The sequence below is a fragment of the Microcaecilia unicolor genome, chromosome 7 (assembly GCF_901765095.1).
Source record: "Microcaecilia unicolor chromosome 7, aMicUni1.1, whole genome shotgun sequence".
Taxonomy (NCBI): domain Eukaryota; kingdom Metazoa; phylum Chordata; class Amphibia; order Gymnophiona; family Siphonopidae; genus Microcaecilia; species Microcaecilia unicolor.
In genome coordinates this window covers 224,124,313-224,132,957 of record NC_044037.1, presented here as the reverse complement: position 1 = coordinate 224,132,957, position 8,645 = coordinate 224,124,313, and positions in this window count along the sequence as shown.

Below are 8,645 nucleotides of genomic sequence, written 5' to 3'. Positions count from 1 at the left end.
GTTGGCTGAGTATATATGAGACAGCTCAGTTCTGAGTTTTCTATCTCCACCTGCTAGTCAATGGACATAACTACCCACACGTCCTGGAATAGTGGGAAGTAACGTAATGGAAATATGTTTATATAAATTGAGGGCTATTTGGCGTAGGAAAAATATTTTAGGGGTTTCATCATAGTAAAAAGTTTGGAAATCACTGCCTTAGTCATAAACACAAAACTCAGATAGACCCTGAACCAGTGGTGTGCTGGAGCCGGCTCGCACCGGCTCGTAAGAGCCGGTTGTTAAATTTTCTTCCGACTTGCGAGCCGGTTGTTGAAAATAGCGAGCCGGCTCTGGCTCTCCTCCCTCCATCCTCCCTCCCTCCGGATCCGCCTCACCGCCTGCTTGTTTTGTGAATTCTTCGGGGCAGGCAGTCATGCCTGCCCGCTTCCAGCGCTGACTGTCCTCCCTTGCCGATTCGCCCTTTAAAAATGGCCACCGAGACTTCCAGAGGCGGCCTCGCGAGACTTCAGCTGAAGTCTCGGCGGCCATTTTGAAGCGCGAGTTGGCAAGCAAGGGAGGACAGTCGGCACTGGAAGCGGGCAGGCAAGACTGCCTGCCCCGAAGAATTCAATAAACAAGCGGGCGGTGAGGGACCGGATCGGGAGGGAGGGTGGGAGGGAGGAGAAGAATTCACGAAACAACTCAGGAGGGGGTGGCAGGGGGGAAAAGGGAGTCGCTGCTGGGCATGGGTGGATGGAGGGGGTCCCTGGGTATGGGTGCATGCAGGGCAGGGGAGAGGAGGGTACACTGCTGGACATGGGTGCATGCAGGGGAGAAGAGGGTCACTGCTGGACATCTGGGTGCATGCAGGGCAGAGGAGGGTCGCTGGGTATATGTGCATGCAGGGCAGGGGAGTGGAGGGTCACTGCTGGACATGGGTGCATGCAGGGGAGAGAAGGGTCACTGCTGGACATCTGGGTGCATGCAGGGCAGAGGAGGGGTCGCTGGGTATGGGTGCATGCAGGGCAGGGGAGTGGAGGGTCACTGCTGGACATGGGTGCATGCAGGGGAGAGAAGGGTCACTGCTGGACATCTGGGTGCATGCAGGGCAGGGGAAAGGAGGGTCACTGCTGGACATGGGTGCATGCAGGGGAGAGGAGGGTCACTGCTGGACATGGGTGCATGCAGGGGAGAGAAGGGTCATTGCTGGACATCTGGGTGCATGCAGGGCAGGGCAGAGGAGGGTCGCTGGGTATGGGTGCATGCAGGGTAGGGGAGAGGAGGGGAGAGAGAAGAAATGCTGACATGGATGGAGGGGAGAGAAGAGTGAGGAAGGAGATGAGATGAGGGAAAAGGAAGAGAGGAGAAAAACTGCACATGGATGAAGAAAATAGGCAGAAGCTGAGGACCAGAAATGAAGAAGAAAGGAGGAAAGAAATAAATGGAAAGGAAGCCCTGGAAATGGAGTTAAGAGGACAGATAGCAGCAGAATCGGATACTGGGCCAGCATGATCAGAAAAACAGTCACCAGACAACAAAGGTAGAAAAAAAATCATTTATTTTCATTATAGTGTTTGGAATATGTTCACTTTGAGAATCAGGTGCTCAACATTAAAAGTTTATATTTATTTACTTATTTATGGCATTTTATCCCACATTAAACGTGAATTAGATTGGATCCTGGGATCATTTAAATTTGTTTCCTGTGGAGAGAGTAATGCATTGCCCCCCCCCCCCCCCGGCTATAGCCAGCTCTGCAATTTTGAGGGGGGCGCCGAGGTGGACGGGGGACGCAGTGGTGGACGGGGGGGGGGTGCCGAGGTGGACTGGGGAGAGAGCCTGTTGTTAAAAATTTACCAGCACACCACTGCCCTGAACAAATATGAAACAAGGGACCACACATCAATAGTAAGGTATGAAGACAAGAAAGTGAACTGGAAACCTCAAGAAGTCAGACTCTGCACACAATAACAGACAAATAGAAACTGAAATGCAAAATATCAGAGATGTGCATTCAAAAGCTAACATATTCCAATTAATAAATTCAGAATAAAATACTTTTTTCTATCTTTGTTGTCTGAACATTTTGTTTTTATATTTGAGTTGGTCCCAGTGTCTCTTTTCTGATTTTCTTTTTTTTTTCCAGTCATTGCAGGGTCTCCTGTCCATTTGACTTTTCTTCTCTCTCCATGTCCACCATCCATCTTCCCTCTGTGTCCCTATCTGTCCTGTCCAGCATTTCCCCTCTGTATCCCTGTTTCTCTCTCTATCCCTCCCTTCTTGTTCAGCATCTACCCTCTGTGACCTTATCCTCCTCTATTTTCAGCATCTCTCCTCTGAATCCCTATCTTGACCCGTCCTGTAGTCCATATCCCTTCCCCTGTGATCAGCATCCCTCCACCCTGTGTCCAGCATTGTCCCTATGTGTCCTATTTCCTCTCTGTCCAGCATTACTCTTCTGTCTCCCTATGCTTCCTCCATGCCCAATATCTCTTCTCTGTCTTCCTGTCCCTTCTCTCTTTTTCCCTTCCCACCCCCTACTCTCTACCCCCCTTATCTACCCTGGGGCCAATATCTATCTCTTTTTCTCTTCCCCCCCCCCCAGCCCAATATATCTTCCTACTACTACTACTACTATAAATCATTTCTATAGCGCTACCAGTCGTACGCAGCGCTTCACAATTGAACTTGAAGAAAAGACATTAGGTCCAGTGTCTTTCTCCCCTCTCTTCCCCTCCCCCAGTCTCAGTCTGTCTCTCCTTCCCTTCTATTCCCCCCTCCCCCCCCAGCTGGACCAGCATCTATCCTTTTCCTCTCCCTCCAACTCCTGGGTCCAGCACCTCTTCCTGTCTGTTTGTGTCTCCCCTTCTCCTCATTCAGTATAGCAGCACTTTCATCTCTCTATCCCTGGGTCCAGCACCTCTATTTCCCCCTCCATTTTGCGGGTCTTACATCTGCCCCATTTCCTCCCCATCTCGATTCCAGCACCCGTCCCCTTTCCTTTCATCCCCTCCTTCCTGGTTTCAGCATCCCTCCTCTTTCTTCTTCCACTCTCTCCTGGTTCCAGTGCCTGTCCCCATTCCTTCCTCCTCCCTTCTCAGTTCCATTGTCCCTCCCCTTTCTTCTCCCCCCCCCCCCTCCTTCCCCACGGTCCCTGTCATTTTTTCCTCTTGCCGAAGGTAGCGGTACTGCAACAATTAAATCAGCCTGCCTCAGGGCTGGCTGATTCAATTGTTGTAGCAAACCACCTACTTGGGCATGCAACTCTGGAACTCACTGCTAAAAGACATAAGAAGCATGACCAGCTAGCTACACTTCTGAAAACATCTAAAGGCCTCATTCTTCAAAGATCTCTTCCACGAAGAAAGCACATAAAAAGACCAACTTATCACACAACTCCTAACCAAATTAGCCAATGCCATACCCATGAACCCTTACCCTTCACCAAGAAACTGAACCGACCACATCTACCAGTATTCCATGGGATCAATCAACACAATCACCCACTACTACTAGTTATTCCATATCACTCTCCCCTAGAATAAATCACTCAATATGGAATTTAATCAAAATTGCTCCTACCCTATACTCCATAAACCAAACTGTCAACTCCTATTAACCCCCTGCTCGTAACCCTACAACCCTATTGTAAGCCACATTGAAACAATTCATTATTATATAATGTGGGGTATAAGTGTCACAATAAATAAATAAATAATATTAGCACATGTTAACTGTCATAACCATGCAGTAACATTTATTGTGCTTGTGCGCAAACAGTGTGCTAATTCGTATATTAACTGCTTAGTGCACTTAATTGCACTTGGAAGCCTGTTTATTTAACAGTCCCATGTGTAAACTGAGCTCAGCATTACAGAGAAAATAATGTTTTATGAAAAAGTTCTGCACTTCTCCAACGCTTGAACAGTACTATATTATAGCATTTGACCTAGAAGTTGCTGTACTGAACTGCAAAAAAAAAAAAAAAAAAAACATCCCAAATGCCTGGAAAAATGAACTTTTGGCATTTGTTTTATTCGAGCGCTACAGCCTTCTGAGAAAAAATGTGCAAACTTTGGACCCTCTGTATAGCAAACTTCCATGCCCAGTCCACTACACTTGGAAGTCTATGCAGATTCAAAAATAATGAGTTGCAGTGATGCAAAAGCATGGAAATTGGCTCATTCTATATGAAATTTTTGAAACCAGCACTTGAAATTGTCTTTGCACACTGGTTTTCTAAAAAAAAAAAAAAAAAGATAAAATACACTTCTTGAGATGTGGCTATCTTTCATTGTCCATCTCAAGAGCTCAAGTGTGATACCGTTAACTTGTGGGAAATCCCATGGATTAGTTCTTCAGTCTCATAAATTAATGATACAAGGTTGTCACAGTACATGTTTCAAACTGAGGAAGACTCCTTTCCTCATAGTTTCCAAATTTCAAAATGCCACACTGCCCACAACAGTAAGAAAACAGAACCTAGCATTTTTACAAGATGTATTTTTCTTTTAATCCACTGCCAGAACTGATGAAAAGTTAATGTCAACAAATGAAGCGTGGTAGTTGTTAACTCCAATGGCGTAGAATTCATCTGTCTCAGAACAATGAACTTTAAACGGAGAAATATTAAGAACTGCAGGCAAGCAAATCATTACCAGAGGATGACAGCATGATGTACACATCTTGAAATCTTGCCATCAGCTCTGACTTGAATAGGTTTCCTGTATATTTCACAGCTTGTAAATCAGCCCTTGATGAAACAGTAGAAACACATGGTAACAATAAAATAATGTCTGAATGGGGATGGATGCCTCACTTGTACATAAGTGTTGGAGGTGAGAAAATAAGAGTGTCTAGTACCTAGAAAAAGCCATTTTCTAAGTCATTCCCACAGGTAAGCCTGCACTTACCCATAAAAAGTGGGCTTTCACAAAATTGTCCACCTGAAATTAGTAAAAATATGCACTTAAGGTCTGTGTGTATCTACTTTTCCCACAGTGACAGAGGTATTCCTGAGGCGGGGTAGGGGAGGAGTTGCATAGTGGTGGGGACGCTCCTAGGCATCAACAGAAAGGCAAAGGCCATCTCAACAGTAGTGTGGACAGCTCACAGCACTAAGGGAGGGGAAAAGCAGTAAGCAGAGGCATGACAGTGACACAGGCAGAGTGCACCAACAGTGGCAAGAACATCCCAAGGATCCATGAGAGGAATAAGCAGCATCAACAGAGGACTGAAGACCCAAAGCACAAGGAGCGCAGTAAAAGGATAAAGCTACACTAACAGTGATAACAGTAAGGCAGAACAAAACAGCAAGAAGTGTGTCCTGCATCTTCAACCAAGACATTGAAGGCCAGATTCAATAAATAGCACCCAAAGTTAGGCACTGGGATGGTCCGCGCTAAGCCCTTCACAGAATATTAGCTTAGTGCGCATTTTGCCAAAGGCTGGTGTAAACGCTAGTGTCCAACTAATGGCAGGCGTGCAAATGCACGTATTCTATAACATCATGCTTAAATTCTGGGAATGCCCCTCACCCATGTCCCTCCCATAGCCATGCCCCTTTTGGATTTGTGCGCTATGAAATTTAAGTGGGCATGTTATAGAATAGGGTGAAGGACAGATCCATGAGTAACGCCTAATTATTGCCAATTAAGTGCTTGCTAACTCCAGTAATTGATTGTGGGCAACCTACACAGAATTCAGGGGTGAGTGCAGAGCAAGGCAGTAAGAAGAGTGGCATGCACAGAGGTGTAGCTACCATTGAGCCAGCCAGGCAAAATGCCCAGCAGTGCTCAATGGTAGGGGCCGCCTGAAGTTGCACCCTCCCTCTCCTTATAAGCTCCTCCTCAACCCCCTGCCAGTGCTCCACATGCTGCAGTGTGTCACCAGCAGAGGCAGTGGTGAAAGCGGCCTCTGTCAGGCCAGTGAAGTCTTTCCTCTGTGTGTGCCAACCACAGGAAGTGGCATCAGAGTGGAGCCTTTCCTCTGCATTGTGCCGCCTCTTTGATGCCACTTCCTGTGGGTGGCAAGCACAGAAGAAAGGCTCTGCTGGCCAGAGAGAGGCTGTTTTCACTGCTTTCTCTGCGAGCAATGCACAACTGCATCTGGAGGGGGGGGGGGGGTTGAGGGAGGAGGTAGACTGATGCCGGACCCGAGTATGGAAGAATGGAGAGATGATGGATTTGGGGAAGAGAGAGAGAGAGACCTGGACCAAAGCAGAGGGGGAAGAGAGGGGGCAAATGCTGGACTGGGGGGGGGGAGCAAAGGGAAGAGAGAGAGAGAACAAGATGCTGGACCAACAGAGGGAGGAAGAGAGAGAGAGATGCCAAACTACAGAGGGTGGGTGTGGGGGTGAGAAAGTCAGGGGTGGACGTGAAGGAAGGGACGAGTGAGGAGAAAATCTGGACATGTAGAGGGACAGGGACACAGAAGAGATGCTGGCAGTGGATGGAACATAGGGACAGGGACATAGAAGGGCAATACTGGACACAAGTAAATGCAGCCCTGAGTGAGGCCCTATAGTATACATTTAAGATGTGTCATGAACACCCCCAAAACACCAAAAGAAGGATAGAATCATAGAGAGAAGACCTATTGCTTATAACATTATGAGAAAATAATTTTAGTTTGTCCTTAGTATGGATATTCATTCAGGTAGATCCAAGTGGGAAACTGCATGCCCAGTGTCGTAGTTAGGATTGAATGGGCCCTGGGTAGGAACTGGCTTTGTGGGTGCTTGAGCACCCCCAATATTGAGAAAATTCTTTGTAGGTGTCCAGGGAAGGGTTATTTCCATTGGGCTTAGCACCCACAAACATTTTGAAAAGTTGGCTCCTATGTACGTTAGCTAGTTAAGACATGCTTTGGAGTGTTTATGCCACATTTCATGCACTGTGTGAAATAAGCACTTTCACTCCAAAAATTAACAGATAATATACCACTTAATAAGAAACCAGCAAGGTCTATTTAAGGATGGAAAAAACCTCAGAGGATCATGAGGTTATAAATCACCATAACAGTCTCTTAAGAAGCATTGGCTAAAAAGCCTTCCTTAAAATCTGCTTCTGTATCTTATATCTGTATCTTAAATTTTGCAATAAACTTCAAACAAACAAAACAAATGTAGCTGGTGTCAGAATGAGTACTATGAAGAACAACAGCTCTGTGCCTGCTACAGTCTGACAGTGGTCAGGGTTTAATATTTCTGCTTCAGGGAGACCTCAATTCATTCAATTCAACCAGTGCATTCCATTCTCCTGCTGCCTTCTTTACATGCCACATCTCACACATACACTGTAGGGTCTCACTCAGGGGTTACCCCTCTCATAGATGCTTGGGGGTGTTCTATAACTGTTGGTGCTTTCTGCCTCTTTCACTGTCATGCCTCAGTTTACTGCCTTACCCCCTCTCTTAGGGGCCAATGCAGAAAGCCGCAGAGCTTCTACTGCAAAATTAATGATCCAAAAACACTGCAGCATGCTGTAATCAATGGGCATGCAAATCACTGCTATGTTAAAATCACAGCAATAATCTGCAGCTGATTGTAAAATATCACCATTGGCTCATGACCTGACAGGAAGGGTGACACTTAAAAAAAAACTACACAAGCCACCAGCATCTGTATCGGCCCCCTGCCCTTCCTAACGTGAACCCCCCAATCCCTGGTGTATAGCAGCACCCCCTCCCCACCTGACATGACCTCCCTTCCCTCTCCCAGACTCAAAGAAAACCCATTCCCTGGTGTCTAGTGACATCCCCATCCACCTGACCCCCCCCAGGTCATACTTTAAGGGGCAGAAGTGATGCCCACTTATTCCTGCATGTTTGGCACCACCAACTTAAGAAATGGTAGTGTCAAACTCCATGTGGTATATCCCGGAATTCACCAGGCAGGCTTGGTCTGACACATATGGGAATTTTCCCCTTATTTTTTGAAGATGGTGCACCAGAGGTAGAAATGAGTGGGCATCATTCCTGCCTCTTAAGGTATGACCTGGGGGAGTGCCACTAGACCACCAGGGCTTTTTGATTGTGTTGGGGGGTGGGGAGGAGGCCGTTATAGTGATTGAAATATGTCAGTTTTTGAAATTTGCATCTATTGTTGAGACCCTCGAGAGTGCCACAGGAAGTCTCGGCTGCCATTTTGAAAACACAGCAGCGCTGGCAGGTGGGGGAATAGCAGCAGCACAGTGGACAGGAAACAACATGTTCACCCCCGCAGAGGCCACTAGACCACCAGGGCCCTTCAGGTAGGACCAGGATGGCAGGGGCAGTAGGGGGGCACTGGGTAGCGGTCGGGCAGGGGGCCCAGACCACTCCAGTGACCGGGGGCCCAGACCACTCTCAGTCCGCCCCTGTGCTAGACGATCAGGGAACTGTGCAGAAAGCTATTGAGGGCAGTTGTGGTAATCATTAATTTCTCTGTATCTCTCCTCATCTCTTTTCTCCCTATTTCAATTCCTCTGCTTCTGTTGATGGCAGATAAAGCCTAATTGGCCCATTCAGCTGGTCCAGTATGCTAAGAATACATTCCAGCTGCCATTCATAAAAGCTTAACTGTAGGATACTTCTCCTTATCCAATTCAATTTTATTGTTTCTCTCATTGGTTCCTATCCTGGGTCAATATAAATTCTCTCACTTCATCCAACACCTAGTGACC